This window comes from Sturnus vulgaris, chromosome 8 (genome assembly GCF_052056855.1).
Source record: "Sturnus vulgaris isolate bStuVul1 chromosome 8, bStuVul1.hap1, whole genome shotgun sequence".
Lineage (NCBI taxonomy): Eukaryota > Metazoa > Chordata > Aves > Passeriformes > Sturnidae > Sturnus > Sturnus vulgaris.
In genome coordinates this window covers 21,792,029-21,813,181 of record NC_142250.1, presented here as the reverse complement: position 1 = coordinate 21,813,181, position 21,153 = coordinate 21,792,029, and the positions used below count along the sequence as shown (strand labels likewise).

Genomic DNA, 21,153 nt, shown 5'->3' with positions numbered 1-21,153 from the left:
CCTCCCCGCAAAAGAAAATATTTAGCCCCCACTTACTTACAGGAATACAACTCTGAAGAAGACTCTCAGTCATTAAATCTAGTAATGCCTGGTGCAGGCAATTGCAATGCAGTTCACTCCTGCAGGGACATCCTAACTATGAAGGTACTTCAAACTGGTATCCTGCAAAGATCTGATCTACTGCCTTTCCTCTAGAGAAGAAATGCAGCCTAAACATCTCCTCCTGCATCTGTGCATGTTCTGAACAAATAAAAGCACAAGTTGTCAAAGAGTTATTTTCAAAGATTTTTTCCTATGTTAGGACAACTCAAAAAAGTTCTGGAGTTCCTGGTCATATTACAATTAATAATTAATTTTGGTACATAGTGAGACAAGAGCAGCAACTGCTCAGTCAGCAGTTGGATTTCCATGCCCTGCTTAACTTAAATGGAATCACTGCTTTCCTTGTGTTTGGTATAGGTCCAGAAACTGAGGCCTACAGAGGTGGTGACTTTCAAGAGAATGATGCTCACGGGAACATAATAAAATGAGCAATAATGGAGCATCAGGTCTTTTAGTCACTATTTAAAACCTGTGCAGCCCACAAAATACTTAGAGAAAAAGTCAGAATGATGTGACTATAGTTTAGGAGTTCAATTAGCCTGTGAGATGCAATGCAACACTTCATATAACAGCACTGTCCAGTATCTAAATGAATGGTCACAATCATTAATGCCAATGTTCTACCACTCTTACAGCAACACCACACTGAGTTGTCTGATCTACTCCAACCTACAAAGAGCCCCTGCAAAACAAACTCGAGGCTTCACTCAATACAGGATGCTCAGTAATGTTTATGCTTTTCTTACTGGTAGGAAAGTACAGGAATCAACATTTAAGTGTCAATTGCCACTTTCAAAGAATGTGAGGGTTTATTGCTGTGAACAACATAAATTTCACCTACTCCAATTAGCACAAACAACATCCCACTGACTGATGTATACGACAAGGCTCTGCATAATCCGGGTTCAAGTATTGTGGGCTTCTTTCTATTGTGCTAAACTTACACTAGTTCTTCCCTGAACTCTGCCTTTCTTCATGCAAATTCCATATTCAGAACTCATCCTTAGGATCACTATCATAGCTTCCTAAAGAATGCCTTCCTTGTTTTAATAAAGTATTTTAAATGAATCTTGTTTTAATGACAAGGAAAGCTGCAAGATGGTTGTACCAGCAGCAAGATGTGTCTATATTGGATGCTGACTAGAAACCATACTCTAGTCAGGGCTCTGTTCAGGGTAACACCTAATGGTGTTACCATGGCACTGAGCCACAGCTAATATACTTTGCTTTATATTATGGAAAACATTAGCAGGTATCTTCTTAGTTTCTTCAAGCTCGGGCAGCAGGAGCTTAAAAATCTGCTTAAAAATTACACAGATGCACCTCAATGCATAATTCCTTTAAGAAAAAAAATAGCACCTTTGTACTTCCACGCAGCACACCCAAGCACTTTAAGAAATATATACTGTATGACTAATGTCTATCCCTGAACTCAATTATATTCCTTTGTTTAAATACTCAACCTTTAGACAAACCAATCTCCTATACATCTCAATGAAGCCAAACTCAACAGAATTCCATAGCTAAATGGGGCCTGCTGAGATCATTAAAAATTACAGACTTCAAAAGAATTGCAGAGAAAAAAATCTGTCCCTTTGCACATATGTAAACTGCAGCACTAGCTTTAATATTATATTTACTACCAAACAGATTAGTATAGACAGTTATGCCTTTTTTTAGTATTTTACTCCCAGGTGTTTGATAACACACACAGTTATACCCACTCATTCCTCCAGTATTTCAGTGCTCCCCAGATAGCAATAAAAGAATCTTTTCTACAACCTATTCAACAAGACAACACTGTAAGCCATAACTTACAGATACAGAAAAGGGAAATATAGAAGTCTAGGACCAAACTGTTTCAAGTACTCTTTATCTTCACACCCCTGATGTTCAAAGGTTCAACTTTTCAGGACACTCAGTACTCAGTAAACAACTCTGTTTCACACGATTTTGATTGTACTGCTGATGTCAAAACAAGGCAAATTTGGCTACATGTGTCTCACAACTGTTAAAAATGAAAGGGCCATCTGTGAACCCCTGACCTACATTACCTACCCAGCAAAAACCTCTGATTTAATATCCAAGACAGGCAGATACTAGCCCTCCAAGGCAGTATTCAACTTCCCTGAGCTGACTATCCTTTGTCTTCCTGCAGCATTCCTTTGTGCCCGTTCTACACTCGCCTGCAGGTGATAAGGGGGTGCTGGGGAGAAAGCCTTTTAACAACAGAAGTGAGGAGCACTACAACGGATAAATTATGGTCAGACTAACAACCTAAAATAAGAAATGTCCTAACATTTTGGTCCTTCAGCTATATTAGAACAGTTTAATTTTTATACTTAACCATTCCCAAAATACAAGAATTCTACTGCTGAGTTACTATGGCTCCATGCAGTCTGAGCTGTCAGCAGTTTGAGTTCTGCACCTGTCAAATAGACTTCACCTTTGTGAATAAACAGAATCAATACCAAGCCAGAAAGCACTGAAGTGAAGAGAGGTTCTTTGCTTGCTCTCTCTGCTGTTCAAGAAGGAACAAAGAAAGGGAAAGTTCTACTCAACGACTTGGCTGCAGATGTTGTCTTTGGAAAATGTCACAGGCAAACTCTCACCAACCTCACCTAAGAGTATATATAAACTTAGACTATTTTTTTCAAAGGTTTATACTTAGATCAAACACTTCTATTTTCACAAGAATAGGAAAAAATAAATTTATAATACAAGGGCAATAATTAAATCAAATTTGAGGTCCTGGCTTAGTGAAAAGGTTACCAAAAACATTTTTATACTGGGCAAAATTACAACTCCTCCTTAGTCTTGTTCTTGGAATAATTTAATAATAACTGACAATTTTTTAAGCAATTCAAGGCAAGGTCTATGGTAACTTAGCTAAAGTAAGTACAAGGAGTACTTGTGGTTACTCTGTCTACAGGAATACTCAATACTGGCATTAAGTCAAGTGGATAAACTGAAGCTTAAGTTACAGCAGTTTCTGTCAGCTAAAGCTAATGTTTCAAATTATTTGTATTTTTATGGGTTCCTCCTTTGATTTATGAGAGTCAAGACACTTCCTTTGAAAACATACAATCAAAATTACATGGTAAGTAGCTATCATCCCATGTAAGGAATTTCAGTCAGCATATTACCTGTCAGTGTTATCTCATATTACCCACCCACTCCAAAAGATGGAAAGTGTAAATCCAAAAGTCCAATGTTTGGCAGATGTTTGCAAATGTTCTTTATATATCAGATATGCTTGAGAAATCTAGGTATAAGGCAGCTAGATGGGAGAAATGAGGAAGGTTCTCTTCTGCTAAGAAAGAAGTCAGATGCAGAGTTTATATCTCATAGTCCAGAACCACAGAACACCAAACTTGCTGCAGCAACTCTAGTCCATGTGACCCAAACACACTGCTAGTGCAGCAGCCTAGCATGAGTCCAAGAAAGGAAGACAGGAGATTACCTTCAGCAAATATTAGAGAACTGTTTTCTACATGTATGCTGTTCCATTTATGCTATTCTGTCAATGTTACATACATATAAGCAAGACTTCCAGTGCCAGAATGCATCCACAACTTCTTAGTCCTGATCACCAAGTCAAATGTGGAAATGAGGGTTCACAGATCTTCTGGATATCAAAAATAACAGACTTCACTGGAGATACTGTCTTTAGTGAGCCATGACACTCCACTAAAGCCTCCAGTGTTCTCGTGGGAATGTGCTTTTGTTCTGTCCAGGACAGAGCACTACCTCAGAATTTCTACCCATACTAATATCCCCTTTGTTTTATAGGTGATAACCATGCTTTTCATCAAATTAGCTATTTAATTGCCATAACTGAAATAAACTTACAGCAACTCTTCCAAATTTGGTCTAAACCTATAGTTAGATGAACAGATCTGATCTAACACATCAGTTGTACCAGGAAGAAGGGAAGCACCACTCTGGAGCTTGTCGATCCATCTGCAAGTCCATTTAATACTGCAGAACAGCAGAAAACTTTTTCCTAGTTTCTTGGTGGCTTAGTTGAATCTAATTTATTTGGGGGCTCAGAGAGCATAAGCCATCACATCAGCACTTCCTTTGCTCTAAGCAGTGGCTGTAGATGTCTTCTGGAACTGCAGCCCTAGTTCATTGTTTGCTGCTATTCTTCCAAACCTGAAGAAGGGCTTGTATGCCCAACAGTTTGTGTGGTTTTCCCTGTTGTACTACTGGATGTACTAGGAGTTATTACACCTTGAGAAGCCTTTGAGCCGAATGCTCCTTTGTTATAAGTCTCACTGGTTTCACAATAAATAAACTGAAAGAGCTTCTCTGCAATTAGTGGTAATTCCGAATTGGAGGCTAATCCCATGTACATTTCAATTTTAAATTTTCAGCAATGAATACACAAAAGTTACACATTGATAGTAGATTTTAAACACTAGCCTGTGTGAGGCACCAACTATCACTGAGTACATTAGTTCAAGTAAATCTATTTGCATTCTCACAATCCACTAAAAAAAACCCCACTTGTAGTTTTGGTAAATATGCATTTGGGATGAAAGCATAAAAATTTACTTTATCTATGATATGTCAAAAGAGTTAAGATGGAAAGCTGAAAAATATTGGTTTGATTAAGTAGCTCTTCAAAATCACTTTGTATGCAGGGAAATTCTACAGCCAGAATCAACGAAGAATACTTACTCAAAATATCATTTATATCACATAAAGGATCTTTTGTCTCTGCAGCTAGTACTGATGATTTTTCAAAAAAGTAAACAACAATTTTATAAAACCATGAAAGAAAGAAACATCTTTAACTTCATTCAATACCCATATTGGCTATTTAAGAGATGATCTTTCATCTGAAAAAAGAACTATTTTCATTATGAAATAATCAAGAGTCTGGTTTCTTACATATTCCATTCTTCTTAAGGAAGGAAATAAATATAATTATATTTGCTTTAATCAGTGGTGATACTTCTCCAAGAATCACTCAAGACTTTTATCTCAAGACCAACTACTTTTATTGTGGCAGAGAGAATTTCTCTCTCTGTCTGATCTGATTAGTAGTAACCAGCACTGAAATCTAACTCCAGAATATTTAAATTTTGGATTCCCTTACTTTAAGGTGCTTTACTTATACACATAGACTTTAACAGAGGTAACACAATGCAAAAAGTCAGACTGAATTACAAGGGGTTCCCCAAGACCTTGTATTTCAAACACTTAGCTGCAACAACAGGTGAGCAAAACAAGTGTGTAGGGTGGATTTTGAAAGATGGGAATGACAAACTGGACGTGAGTGATTTTACAGCAATTACAAACTAGGACTCTCCCTGCTGATATCAGATTGCACTTACAGATTCAGCTGACAGAAAATAAGTCTGTAACACTGACATTAATGTCATGCATATAATGAGAATCATAGCCATGAATCAGGCAGGAAATGTTCACCATGTGGGTCTCACTGCTATTCCTTGCTACATCTCCATTGGTATGTTTTGTGTGGGAAGGGTTCTTTATGATACGAATTACCATGGAACACAAAGTGGTTTTCCTCCTTGTGGAAGAACCTATACTGAAGCTGAGCAAAGGGGCCACCAAAGGCATCCCCTGTTTGTAGTGTGGATGTCTGATCCTCATTGCTCCATCCCCATGTGTGCCCTCTTTCAAACAATGAGCACCAACTCAACTATCACAGGACCCAATGTGGGGAGGCAGCTCTTGAACCATTACAGACTGCAGCGACTTGAAGCTCTCTGTGATGCACCAGTCAGTGACACGACACTATCTGAAGGAAGTGAAGATCCTCCCAATAAGTGTTACTCTCATTTTTAACCTCTTCTGAAAAAGTAAGTTTTCTTACCTTTTCTTTATGAAAATAGGAATATTATGGCAAATTAACAGGCTACTTTATTAATTCCTTTCAAATCTCAAAACATACACAAACCAGTGGCAAACATTACAGGAAATAAATGACCAATGCACAGTAGTAAATGAACAGTTTGGTCAGCTGTTAGGAAAGCTACTGACATATGCATGAATTTCACTATTAATAATTGAACAAATGATTTCAGCTTTAGGTAACCAATCAAAATTATCACAGGTAAGAAGTAATAGTGACAGCTATTGAGACCATAGTGCTGAAGTAACACTACATATCTTTCATTCCAGAAGTGGCCCACAGCTGACAGTGAACAATTTTTGTTTTAGAAGCAATAATCAAGATAAGAACAGCAACACTTGTATCTCTCATGGACAGACATTGACACATGACACATTGCTGTCCTGTCAGAGCCCAATGGAAGTGGCTGCCAGTGCTACACCTGCTCTGCTCGTGACGAGCTTCAGTCTCAAAGCCTGTCAAGCTGTTAATTTTCATGGCACTACATCTACTGGAAAAATTTAAAGATAAAAACACAATAATCAGGAAAATAAGCTTCATTGTAAGAAATGTCTAAGGCACTACCCACCACCACTTAAAACAGCTACAACACTGATACAGAGTCAACTTTGTTTCTTAATTGTTCAAATATCAAGTCTAGTAATAGAAATAAAACTTTTTCCCAGACAACTGCAGCAAATGTTTAACTGAGGATCTGGGGAACAAACAACCCCAAGCTAAGGTGTACTTGTTGCAAAGTTTTCAACAGTTGACAGGATCCCTCTTTTCAACACCAATAATATGTCTTCCTACAGGAAAAGATCAAAACTTTGCTCGGGACTCTTACACTTATCTAAAAAGAGTGTTTACAGCCAAAACTGCAAAAAAGAACTAATCTTTTGGCTTGTTTATTTTTCCTCACTGGGATGTTCTAATTGAGATAGCTAGAAGAACATATAAAGATACAGTTGGCACCAGTCTTCAAAGCACAGAAAGATTATAAGTTAGTATTTTTTTTAATAAAAGGCAGTGTAAACTTTTACATATATATATATACACACACACATCAGTAGGTCATGCTAGGAACAATTCCTATGTATCCCATACATAGCAAAACTCAAGACACAAATTCAGTAACTTCACTTTTATCTGCATTGCCTTTCTCTAAGCAATGCAGAAAAATTTCATTGCATTAACTTTTCTCTAAGTTCTTCTGTGCATCCCACAGTAATTTGCTTATCAGTCCTAAAAATGGAGCCGTACAGGAGCAACTTTAAACCAATACATTTTATCTCACTTTATTCTGCATATACTGCAGGCTTAGAAATGAAACCTAGAATTTTTCATTTCCACTATAAATCCTAGAGTGTTCATAGAACAGGGAAAACCAGCTAGAGCAGAGTTGTAAGTCCACTTCCAGTATTATTTCCTTTACTGCTTTCACCTGAGGTCTGGGCACACAGAACGCCATACACACTGTATGTTCTTATCTTCTTTTTAAGGAAATTGAATAAATAAGGATGAATGCTATTGGACTGTTGAGTGAAATGCATAAATAAACCAGTGTTTTCCCTGTTTGTTAACTTGACCACCCAGCATACCTAAGAAACTCTCTATTACAGTGCTTTCACTGTCACATGCATCTTAACTTGGTTAACTTCAGAATTTCTGATAACAAGATGTTAAAAGCCAGGCAATGAACCCTGAAGTAATACAGTTTTCCCACACTTAGTTGCTCCAATCCTCTAATAAATACTATGAGGTTCCAGTGAATGGTTCTAGACAAACAAAAATGGTAACATGCCCTTTTGCCCAACAGTGACAAACACCCAAATCAATCCTTTCTGTTCTCGTGTGGAGAATGACAAGAGGTACAAAACACAGGCGGTGTAATAAGGGATACCTGATGCCACACAAAACAGAATAGTTTCCTAGCAAGACATACAAAGACCTTCACTTACTCTATATGGTATAACCATGTGGTTGTATGTGTGAAGCACTACCTTCCCGCTAGAAACAGGGACTTTGTTTCCTCACGGTGGCAGGTATGCCGACAAAAAAAAAAAAAATTAATATTGTAAAATTCATAGTTCTGCCTCTGTACACGAAGAAAAGAATGTGTCCCAAAAGCGTGGGGGGCGAAAAATCCACTTTGGAAGCAAGTTGGAGTTGAAAGGACAACTATATATAGGATCCAGACTCTATCCCATTTAAAATACCAACAGGCGAGACAACCAGGAACAGAAATCCATCTAGGTATAACTCCAACATGTTTACTAAATGAACTGGTTTAGCTTTTAAAAACACATATTCATGTATTTTTCACTTCAACAGAGACTATTTTTGCTTAACAAAACTAAGCAAAACAAAACCCAGATTAAAAGCGTCCAGGATCTGTCTCTGGCTTCAGAGTACGGACATAGTGTGATGCTACTTATTGTTTAAATTTTATTATTTTAAATTAATACATTTTGAACACAGTTACTTAATTCTTACCATTTACACCCCCCTTCTGACTATTTGGCTAAAATAATGGGTAACAAGTTGACAACTGAAAGGAGGTTACCATTTAACCACTGAGCCAGAAAAACTGCAATTGAATGGTGCAAAACTTTCACAGCTCACAAACCAGCCGCAGGAAACCTGCTGGGTTTCTGAGCATTGTCTACACTTCTGACATCCCATTGCGTGTCAGAAACTGACACCAACCTTTCACTATCTACGCTATCAACTATGCTCCCTCACAGTTGTGCGTGTATGTGAGATGATTCACTTGCTTTTATTTCAGAGAACTGATGATTCATTCAATAGTCTCCAGATCATATTAATGTACTAAATACGCACATAAAGGAAGCAAAAATCAAGTTTTTAAACTTTTTTATATTCAAATGTTTATTTTTTTTCTTTCAGAGAGAATAGAAGCAATCAAACATGGGAGACGAAGCAGGACAGGTTACGTTTCTGCTCAAAGGCAAGGTTTGGGGAACACACCCAACCCACGTGTAAAGCGAGCAGCCGTATTCCAGCGGCGGGCTGCGAGGGGAGGGGAGCTCCCGTCCCCTCCCGGCCGCTCCGGGCTGGGGCTGCTCCCTCTGCTCCGGTACCCGGAGCGGGCAAGGCGCGGCGGACCGGTGCGTTCCCCCCTCCGCCACACCGAGGGCTTGTGCCTCTCCTCCCCGGTGACATCTTACATAATAAGCCGAGCTAATCACGCCGGAAGCGAGCCAAACCGCCACGGAGCATCGGCGGGGATAACTACCCGCGGGAAGAGATGCTCGGACCGGCACCCGCTCCTCGCTCACTGCCCGCCCTGACGCCTTGCTAGAAAAATCCTCGCCGGGGCGGCAGCGGCTCCCGCAGCAGCCGCCAGACGCGGAGCCCTCGCTCGTCCCCCGCCGCGCTGCGCGCCGTCTCCCCAGGAAGCCGCAAGCATCGCGAACGGCACCAGCCTCTCCCGAGCGCGTTCCGCGCTCCCAGCCCCGTCGGCTCCAGCCCCGCCGCCCTGCCCGGCCGCCGCCGGTTCCCTCCTCAGCGCCGAATTGGAGGAGAAAGTTACTCGGCGGCGGCCCGGCGTCCGCCGCCGCCGCAGTTCAAGAGCAATGTCACGTTCAACAACTTGTTATGACACACGATCCCCCCTGCACGCATCCGCAGCTCGGCGGCCCCGGGCGGGCCCCTTACCTTCCCCTGCAGAGGCCACGGGCACCCGCGGGCGTGTGCGGGAGTGGGTGCGTGTGGCAGCGCGGGCGGCGCCGGCTGGGCGGGCGGGCGGGGGAGGGGAGGGCGGTGGAGCGGCGGGAACGCGCCTCGCCGGACTTGTCGGCGGGCGGGGGCGGCTGCGGGGCGGCGCGGGGAGCGGCGCGGAGGGGAGCGCGGGGGGCGGAGGAGTTCCCGGGGCTTGTTTACGCATTGCCGCCCGCCCGGTGCAGGCGCTGCACTCTCTGATTGGACACAAACTGGGGCACAGCCCGGCTCGGGCGCCGCCGCCCCGAGGGCCCCCGGCGTCGCTCGGCCGCCGGCGGAGTCCCCGCCGGGCTGCGGGGCTCGGAGCCGCCGGTGCCCCGCGGGCTCCGCCAGCACCGCCGCCCGCCCGCCCTCAGACCCTGCCCGGCCGCCGCCCCCGCGCATGCCCGGCGCGCCGGCGGGCCCGGGGCGCGCATGCGCCCTGCGCGTGCCCGCTGAAGCGGCGGGGCCGGCGCGGAGCCGCTGCCCGGTCGGTGCCAGCGCGGCCGGGGCGCTCTGAGCTGCCCGCCGGCCTCCGGCGGGGCGGGGGCGGGACCGGGACCAGCGGAGCCGCCCCCGCAGGCGCTGGTTATGTAACCGGGGCCGTCTGGCGGCCCCGCGCCACCGCCCCTGTCAGCGATAGCGCTCGGGGAGGAGGGGCTGCCCCTGGGTGCTTCTGTGGCGGCTTTTGCCGAGCAAGTAGTTGGATGCGCTCCCTCCGCCCCAGGGACGGGCGCCCGCCGAGTAGCGGCACGGCCGTTGCCCTTCTCCACCCCTTCCCCGGACAGGTGCGGCCCCATCCTGGGGCCCCACAAAAGCACAGCACCAGTCAGAGGCTTCTCCTTCACCCGCTCTTAGCGCATCGCATCCCGAAAACTTGAGAAGTTTGGGCAGCACGCGGCGCGGAGCGAACAGGCGCAGGCAGCGAGGGTTGCTGGGTCTGAGCACAGAAACACCGCGCTGTTCCCTCGCTGTAGGCAAAGGGCCAGCCCAGCCACGGGGATTTTCGCCTTAGCTTATTTCTGCTGGGGTGGGTGTGACTCATATTTTATCCTTGGTAATTTCCATTGAAATAAACAGTTTTAACCAAGGAAATAATCAGAATATAACACAATTGTATGACATTACCCATGTACTCATTAATTCTAATTAAGCAGCTCCTTAATATGTTCTTTTTACTCCCATCCCACAGTCAGCAATGACAATAAACTTAATACTGAAATATAAGCCATGAGAGCTCTTTACAATAGGAATCCCCACTATGCACTCTGAGTACGCACCACGGGAACTTCCCTGACTCATTTCAGATGAGTAAGCTTCTCAATCAAGTTTTCCTGGCATTTGATGGTAAAGCACTCAACTTCCTCATACTGATAACAAAATCAATAGTGCCTGTAACCTGTTCCATGTTGTTTCTTGCACAAAGTTTGGGATAAAAGCCCTGGCTGGAACCATTCCCTTGCAAGCCAGCAGAGTGGTTGGCCAGCAGTCAGGACTGCTGATATTAACATAGAGCTGAGAATTCACCTGCAAGTTAGCAACTTTCCTGACTTCAGCTTTCATTCTTAGATGGAAAGTGGGAGCCTAGTTTTAAAGATTAATTTTAATATATCCATGATGCTTTCCAAGTAGCATTGCATTAAAAAAATAAATCTAGGAAAGAGTTCTCTTGTGTCTGCTTACTTAGAACTTTTCCCTTTTAGTCACTTTTGGGATAAAGTAGCAGGACATCTGAATTAAAGATGCTTTAACATCATCTGAATCAGGTCACAGCACCACATTTATTTAGAGAGCGGTGAACCCTGTCTCTAAGCAGATATTTTGAGGCTTTGCTGGTCAGACTAGTGTTGATCTTGACTGTCAGGTCAGCTGTTGGTTATAATTGCGTTTTTGATAATGAGCCAGATTGGTTTTATCAGAGCAATGAATTTAACTCCATAGAGTTTATAGTCAATAGGTCTCACACAATGCAGAGTATTTTTAGAGATTAAAAGAAACTTCACTGAAAAGAAACTAGACTGTCTATATATTTCAAACTATCCTATCAGGCTCACTGAAAACTGAGACCTGGGTCCTATCATTACAAGTTTTGGGGACTCTTGTAGAGTTTTGTTTTGGAGGGATTTAGTAAGTAAAGCTTGTGACTACAAGATTTTGTTTAAAATCAAATCAAAACAAAAAACCCCCAACAACAACAAAAAAGGAGAAATTCTGAATCATGAAAGACCAGTTCCAGAGAAAGACAGTAGTTCTTCATCTGAAAAGAAAGGTCAGAAAGAGAGCAAATACCTTCCTGTTCATCAAAGTACCTGAGCAGTCATTGATTTTACTCGAACAACTGATGACAACACTAAAGTCACAGAAAAAAACCATACTAGAAGATAAAATTTTTCAAGGTATTGTTACAAGGTGGAAATGTAGCTACCAGGGATGGTCTAGACATGTCAGAAGAGAGCTCAGAGCAGATTAACTTTCTTCACTAAGGTAGCAAGGAAGGCACATAAAGCTCCCAATGCAAAGCATACTTCAGTACTGTCTCTCACCAAATGTTCTGAATCTACATAAATGATGGATAGAGATTTGCCTTTTCAAGGGTTTCTTCACAGCCAACAGGGCCATATATTTAAATATAAGTACATACATATGTAACTGTAAGTTTAGATGAAAGTTTATCTTCTCACATGCTTTCTTGGCTCCTAGGAGACACCAAATAGTGAGAGACTAATAATCGAAGCACAAGAGTTGGCACTACTTGTTTTGTGTGTAGCAACATAAAGGTCTAAAGATCTAAATCCATTAAGTGGCCATGAAAACGTGAATTATAGATTCTATTTTTATTTTATGTCTTACACGATACCAAATTTTTAGTGTAAATAATTTTTGCAGTTTCATGGGAGATTTTGCATACAGCAGAAAATAGTTTGCCTGGTTCAACACTCAGTTCTCTAATTATCTTTCTTTCACTTCCTCTGCTGATTTTATTTCTAGTAGAGTGAAAAGCCTTAAACTGCTCCCTGGGGCTTTCTTCTTGATCCCAAGCTTTGTAAAATGTAGATGTTTCCTTAAGATGATGGCTTTTATAAGATGTCAGTTAATTGTGATTAGAGCAACAGCCACATCTGGAACTCCTCTTTTGCTAATGCATTTTTGGAGAACTGGCATGAAAGTTGTACTCAAGTGTAAAATATGTGGTTGAGAAATATTTTCTAAAACTGAAAAATAAGCAAACTTAAATTGCTTAATTGGTTTTCAGCAGTTCCTACATGTAGGGTTGTGAGTTAATTTTCAATTCATTAGTAGATTTTGCCTGTCAAATAAGCTCAAAAAATTTCCAGTGAAGGGCAAGCCACAACCTCTTGGTATATCAGGGATCTTTAGGATCCCTGGCTCTCGATTTCTGACCTAATATACATAAGTGTCAGTGAGTGCCCTCCCTCCTCAGAAATATTGCCAAGGTACATTTTTTCTTTTCCAAAGATTACATGGAAATTGAAAATTATGGCTTTAAAATGTCTAGCATTAATTATGCAGCTTTCTTATGACTTCTTGCCAGTGAGTGATAAATCCCTCTCTCCCTTTCATCCAGAATTTGACTACTTTAGCAGAGTACTAGGGCACTCTAAAACTACTTCAATTTGAAGAGGGTATCATCACTCCTAACTCCCTATTTAGGACCATGATGCTATTTTAAATACTATTTTACATTACTATTTTTTTATTCCATTTGTGCTACTAATTAACTTGCTCTCCAAGCAAGGTTATCAATTGTTTACTGGTCAGCAAAACACACCTTTGGGTTTTACTGAGCACAGCTTAGTGTTGCTATAATTACAGAGTATGTCATACCAACAGTGAGACTAAATTGTGAATTCTGCTTTCTGGTGGATATTTGCAACTTGTGCATTGTTTTATTTCTATTCAGTAAATACTGAAACACCCTGACATATGAATTATGCAGCACAAAAGAGGTGTTCTCTTGCCTTTGGACTAGACTGGGGGTTTTCGTTCAGTTGCAGAGGGGAAGAGCTGTGAAACACCTGCTCAGCCTGGCTTCAGCTCCAGCAGGAGTAAGAATTGCCAGATATCTGTCTTCTGTCAGCTGGAATAGCTGCCTATTTACAAAATCAGTATAGAGCCTACCACATGAAAATCTAAGAGTTTACTTTCTCCTCGTGACAGAAGCTGTTGAGATCCTTGGGTAAACAGCACGTTTAATCATGTATTGGTGCATTATAAATATGTACATAAAAAACATGTATCTTCTGTGTTGGAGCAGAGCTACAGCATCAGGGTTAGACCCTCAGCACGGAATTCTGCACTCCTGCAAAGGCTTCAGGGGTCTCCACAGATCTGCTCCTGTGCTTAAAGGCAAGTCATATGTCCAGTTGCACTATTCCAGAAACTTTCCATTTCACTACTTTTGAACTCAGCCATACTTTATATCATAGTATATTATACAGCATTTTGGTTATAACATCAGACAAAGGTGTTTCCCAGTTTCACTTTCATCATTTTATGAAATATGAAGTAAGGTATAATTACACTATATAGGGGATCATTACAAGAGGTCATTTCACAGGCAGGATAAAATGCCTGTCAATGACTATGGGCAACCTTCCTCCAAAACAGAGGAGGGCACAGAGAAGTGTTCTCATTGCAATGAGCTCTATTTCACACAGGGGAGTTCTGCTCATAGAGAATTACCAGAGTGGATTTTAACAGAGTCACCACTAACACTTTGAGTGGGATGGCAGGACAAGACTGATACCTGTGCTCAGTAATCACAGCAGCTCTTTCTGAGCAAGTCTCCCTCATGTCAGTGAGGAAACAATCCCTTACCAGGGAATTCAGAATATAATTACTGAATGGTGTCTTTTCACAGCCCAGAGACCACACTAGACAATCACTTTTACACTGCCAAATGGAATGAGTGCAGGAAAGCAGGATGGAATAGCAAAGTCTCCAGGGACACTTTTCCTCTTTGTTTACAGATGAGGACATGACTTCTGCACTGCACCCTTTTGTAGCCTGTCGTGTGCAAAACAGCTCACAAGGCAATTGAGAGAAGTAGATGCTCATGAGGAGGAGGAGAACCTAGATATTAAATTTAGATCCCATGTATACCCTACCACATAAATATTTTAAGATAATCCTAATGAAAAATATTTCCTGTATTGAATCTATTTGCTTTTGCTAGTATTGATTTGAGCCACTGCTGACGTGAAAGAAAGTAGGATGACACTTCTTTATTTTTTTAAGACCCTTAGAAATCAGGGTTTTTCTAAATTTCTAGTATGCCAACTAAAATACCTGCAGTAGTTCTTGCTGGCAACTCGAACAATTAGAATAAATTATAACCAGTCGAATTCTTGTATTACACCAATATCTAAGTTAGAATTCAGAGTCCTTAAGGAGGCAAATGTTTAATCTGGTATACTTTGCCACAGTCCTTGCTGGGGCATCTGAACACCTTAGTACTTAAAGGATAAATGTATTTCTAGGTTTTTATTTGCATGTCAACTAGAATGCATGAGTAAAGATTTTTAAAAGGTAGAGAGGAAAAAAAGTTCCTCTTACACAGCATTTATTTCTAGTCTAGTCTCTGGCTGTTGAAAACAAAGAATTTTTAAGGGGTTTATATATTTAGGGCAACGTAGTTGAGGTCTGGATGTAGATAACTAGAGCTGTGGATACTGGAAGTTTTTTTCTTTACAATGCAACAGTACACGGAGAAGAGGGAAGAAAAATATTTGTGTGACAAATCCATCCCACAGTTCAGAGATCTTCCTTCAATTCCTTTAAAAAGAAGCAGACAACACAATAGATCACTGGTGGATTGAAGAATTTCTATGTAAGAGGGAGCTTTTCTAATGTTCAAGGATCAACCTGTCCACTACCAAGTACTTAGGATAACACAGCATGCACATATTTTTAAAATTTCTCTTTTTGGCACATAATAAAATGCACAGTATAAATCTGGGGCTTTTTTCCTGCCCCATAGCATTAACATATTTTATACATTTTTTATCCCTCTGCATGTACCTGATGGCACCATCACTGAGAACGCAGTAATCTTCCTTATAAACTTCTTTGCAGACAGCAGTGATCCAGCAGTTTTTAATCCTGAATGATTTGTAAAACTACTGTAAAAGCACATGTGAGCAGTCTGAACAGCTATTGAGACCTTAAATTATCATCAGGCAATACTTTTTTTTTAGAAGTGAGTCAGTGAATGATTTACTTATCAGGTGTTAGTGTAGTAGTATATTTCCTTGGCAAACAGAGAAAAGATTTTGAACCAAGAGATAAGGAAGGAAAATTTGACAGTCTGTTCTTTATACTTCTAATCAGAACAGTTACCAAGATATTTTTGTTTATCAAATGCATGAAAATTCTCCCACTATGTGAGAATTTTTTAATAAAACATGAAGAGTCTATAGCTGCAAATCCATGCAAAAGAAATATAGTTCTTTGATAATTTGATTTGTCTTAGTGCTAATTTTGTGCATAGATATGTAAATACTGCCCATGACCCTTTCCTGTGTCTGGCAGTGTGCTAACTGTGCTCTTGCCCCTTCTGGTCACAGAGCCTGATTATTCCTTTCTGGCTCCTCCTTCTACTAAACCCTCTCTTCTGATTGGCTTGTTTTTAATGGACAAATCACCAAGTATCCCCTCTCTTCTCAATTTTTACAGAGTCTTAATCCCAGAGGAAAACACAATCACTCTGGATTTTATTTCGTGTATGTGCAGCCATGACTAAGGCCAGAGAGAATAACATGATAATATAATGATCCTGCATGATGTGACAATTCCTCAGGTAGTAGAACTTTAGTGGGACAAATCCTTGTGCTGAACACAAAGAAGGATGAAGCAGAAATGATAAATCCTTTTGGTTCTGTCCCAGCAGGGCTGGTAGCAAACAACGACCAAAATACAAACAACACCTTCTAGGGTAAAAATATACATAACATACAGCTTTGTACTATGAGTGTGGCCAGAAATGTGTATTTAGAGGGCCTAAAAATGGCCCCTAAAAATACCCCATGTGGAAGGTGTGTTTTACCCCAATCTACACACATGAGGATTTGGCTTGAAACACTTACCACCCATGATCCTGATTAAAAATCCCCCAGCACCCACAGATGGATTAAACCTATCTGCTCTCTCTCTGTAAATTACACTTTACTTTTCCAGGATCTTCATGCCCTCCAAGTCTGTCTCAAAATATAGCTGGAACTTGTCAGTAAGCTGAAACATCATTAGGGAAGGGAAGCCAGAAGATGGACCAAGTGTAGGACTGTGGATCTTCCTTCAAAAACCCAGCTGAACTCCAGTTAGATCTAGACTTCAGAAACTTAATACTAACCAAACAATTTCCTATAACACTGGTTAAAAGTCCAAACTATGCTTTCTGTAAGCTGATGATAAACATAGTGGTGGATATAATTGAAAGTCAAGGTTTTGAGAAAGAGCTTTAAGCAACCAAATTTACAGACAACCTTAGCAACAAATTAATGGAAGCAGGTGGACATCTAAGCTTAACATTTAATCTGTTTTCACACAGCCAAAGCTGTAAATAGGAAGAATCTACAAGATGAATTGGTGGAACTAAAAAAAATTTACGCCCCCAAATTTTATGTAATGAAACTTTCAATATCTCATCTAAATTCCTGCCAAATTCAGGATCCATATGCACTGCTAGAGAGTTAATTTGAATTTTGAATTTAAGGTGTTACTTTCTTCACTAGTATATAGCATATTTGATAAAGACTGATTTATAGTTGAAGAGATGAAATGGGAAAGTACTGCAGAACATGAGGAAACAGACTGGAAAAATAAAAGCCATAGAAAGGTTTCACTCAGGTGCCTGTATAAGTTGTCAGCTGCTCTGCCCATCAGAGGATAGCTGCAGGTACCATGGCAGTGTCAGGCTTTTGCACCCTCATAGGAGTTTTCATTCACAAAATCTGCAGGGGGAAGTAAAGAAGCAATGCCACTTTTTTGCCCATCTTGTTGCCCACACAATCATGTGAATGAAATATGCCAATGACATTAAATGGCATACCAGGCTGGATGACTCTAAATCACTGCAATTTGTTCTTCTTCTCTCAGTGTTCAGCTGATATTTTCTCTGCTACAACCTGCCCAGCCCCACATATCCTTAGTTACTGATAGAAGCCACTAATTTTAAATAAACTAAGTAAATGCATTAGAGACTTGTGTAAGCTAACCAAAGGGGAAGAGAAGATTCCACAATTGCTTAGATATAGATCTTGTAGTGGAAGAGCAAATAAAAATATGGATGCACAACCCATATATATGTGAATCACATGTATGTGGATAGATTTTGTCTACCTGGGATGATGTCCTCATTTACAGTCTCATATCTCCATTGCAAGGCTGTGATTCAAGGATGCATTTAGGAAAGGCAAGAAGAAAGAGCACCAGTGGCACCAGTGTAAATCATAATTCACAAAAGGCATTCTTTCTTTAAAGCACTATGTTACGCCCAGGTATTTTCCTAAAATCAAAGAGAAGTTCGTAAAAACCCTTGAAACTTAAAAAATCCCCACACAGTAGGTCTAAGATAGGAAATGTCTGCTTCCTGACAGAATTTATTTCCTACTTAGAACGAAATAATTTTTATAATCCTGTTCCACCACACAAAATAAGCTGGTCAGACCTGGTTTGGTAACTGACACACAGGTAAAGCTTTATCAACTCCATCTGTGTATATGCAAAAATAAAAACATAAAATCACTTTAAAAAAATTTCAAAACATGGATATTTGAGTGTTTCTATTAAATAGTGAACTATTTTCAGTTTCAAATAATTTTACAAATATTTTAAGATTTGCTTTGAGAGATAGAGCTGCATATATTTAATTTTGCTGTGACTGCAGGACTTTGAACTTTGGGTCTTAAAAGATGAGCTATAACTAGCTGGGCATTCAAAATGAAAATCCTGTATGATGCAGGTAAGTTTTCGTTTCTGTTTGAGATGAATTCTTTCAGTTGTCAAGTACCAGGCTCAAAAATGAGCATTTGGTGAAATAAATAATGGAAGGTTATCTGTCTAAATGAGAGCACACCTCAGACAGTGATAGTCTTTGGTGTTTCAATGTCTCTTAAGCCTCAAAAACCTGAGTAAGGCTAGCCTGAGACCCCTGATACTTATTTTATTTGGAACAAAAGTTCTTAAACCCTTAGATGGAGCCCCTCAGTGATGTACAGGCTCCTCCAGTGTCGTCCCAGCCACAACACACCAAGGGACTGGGAGAACCTGGGAGACTTTGAATGCAAAATCTCCCTTTTTTCCTCCCTTATAAGAACAAGTGCTGATCTTCTGTTTAGCATTGCTGACTCAGGAGGTTGGCTGGACAGCAAAGCCACTGAAGAGGGACAAGTGGAGCTAGGGTGTCCTTGTGCATTATCAGATGTGCCTCGCTCTCTGAGCTGAAGGAAGCAGCATGCTGGTGTGACAGGATCCACTTATACTGGCATTAGCTATGCTAAGCCTGCCTGATACATAGAAAACTTCTGTCTTCAGAAAAGATTTTAGGCACATTTCATCAGCCCAAGTTTAATCCTGCTGACAGCATAGCATGCCTACTTTAATGCCATCTTTCTTTTCAGAAAATTTCACCCATCTTTTCTCAACAGCTTTTACCACAGGGCTCCTAGGGGTGTGAAGGGTGAGGAATTGTTAGGAAGAGGTCAAATTCCTTTACCCAACAGATTTGATGCAAGTCCTAGACTAAAGATTAAATTATTAAAGTTAAATTATTCAGCTTCACAACTAGTGGGATTAGGTAATGCACTGCACGTGTTCTTAACACCGAGCCAGACTCAAAGCCAGTAGTAACTCCTAGTACTACTTTATTTAAGATTATTTGTCTTCTGAGAACATCCATCCATTTCCAAACATTTTCCAGTTGTAAGGCACCAAATAAGGGCTTTTTCTTCCCCCATTTAGCTGTAAAATGGCATATAGCTAACAGCTTAGAGTTGGTTTTTTGAGGTTTTTTTTTCTTTTTTTTTTAATTGTTTTTTGTGTGTATTTTTCAGGGTGGATTTTTTTGGTTTTTTCTTTCTCTTTTTTGTTTTAATGGCTTATATAACAGCTCCAGCAATTTCAGTAAGACACAGCATCTTCCTTCTCTCAAAATCTCTAAATAAGCATCACTGCTGGTAGCCCACACCTCTCCTTTTCCACTCCTGCAGCAGCTTCCGATTTGTTCATCTTTGCTCTCTGCAGGGAAGGTACCTCAGCTGCCTTGCATTCATTCTTCATTCAGCAAAATGTGGAACAAATGTTCAGTGACAGCCTGTTGCACACTAGTTTAATAGTGCATAAAACAGAGAGGCTACTGCAAGCAGCTTTTGGAAATTCAGCATTTTGTATTTAAAGCTATTCAGCTTTGTAGTAATGTGATGGTTCACTCTGCAGCTAGATTGCCAGAGATATGTGGCTTTATGTAAAGTAGTGTTAACATATTTTAAGACACATTTGGATTTTGAGCGAAATCCTTTGTAAACTACTATGACATATGTTTCAGATATTGTGAGAGGAGGGGTCAATAATGCAAATATCCCACTAACCTCAGCAGAGTACTTCATGTTCCATGTTCTCCAAGAAGTCAGTAAAAAAATTTTGAAGACAAAAAACATCAGAGCAAATTCAATCAATAATGATATGTTTCTCTGTTGAATATGTATTTCTACCTAATAGAAAAATCTTAAGTGATTGTTTAAACAATTCCTTACCAGACCATCTATCTTCTGACCATTAGTGAACTTGTTTTGTTTAAGGGGAGAGGAGTTTGTATTAAAGAGGAAAACTGCAATCTATTTTTCAGACTTGGAATGCAGACTTGGAGATACGTTGTCCCAAATCTCCTTTTTTCTTCCTAGACTCTACTTCTGCTCTTGGTTCGTTTTCTTCTTTTGAACTCCAAGTAGCCCCATTTTTTTTTCAGTTTTCTCTCTCCTTTCTCCTTAGATTTCTATCCCCCTGCCATACCTTGGTGGGGCTACACACTTTCCCTTTGTAGTACCTCCTACACGTGGCTGTATGGAGGAAATCTCTGCATCTCTTCCTGTGTGACTGCAAGCAGGTTCAGTGAGCTATGAAGAGGAGCAGCAGCACCTTTCCTGTGAGGATCTCTGGCATCCCTGTGCCTGGGTTTCTGCCCTGGTTGCTGTAAGCAGGCTGTGGGAATCCCTATTTAGCCATGTGTTCTGCCTACTACATGAAAGACTCCATTTTTTCCTAGGGCTGAAGATGGCAGTGCAAACCTATTCGTATCCTTTCCTCTTAGAAGGCTGTACTTACTTTGTCACAGAATAACTGCTTTCCCAGCAAACTTTGCTGAAGGCAAAACAATGGAGGCTCCTTTCACTGCTCAAAGGGCATCTCTGGGGTTGCAGGAGAACTTACTGGGTCTTTCCAGTTGT

The 21,153-nt window shown here is 40.8% G+C and overlaps 1 protein-coding gene across 8 annotated transcripts in view; it reads right to left on the bottom strand.

Moving 5' to 3' along the window:
• PCGF5 (polycomb group ring finger 5) overlaps nt 1-21,153 on the bottom strand; it is a 103,076-nt gene that overhangs the window by 57,092 nt on the left and 24,831 nt on the right. For 3 of the 8 annotated variants that reach the window (XR_015805154.1, XM_014875360.2, XM_014875359.2), the window contains exon 1: nt 9,653-9,736. The exons of 1 other annotated variant lie outside the window; for it this stretch is intronic. The gene's annotated coding sequence lies outside the window, so the exon portion shown is untranslated. Of the gene's footprint in view, nt 1-7,932; nt 8,038-9,652; nt 9,737-21,153 lie in introns of those variants that run through there. 4 more of the 8 variants (XM_088169119.1, XM_088169121.1, XM_088169120.1 and 1 more) reach the window with 4 other exon arrangements.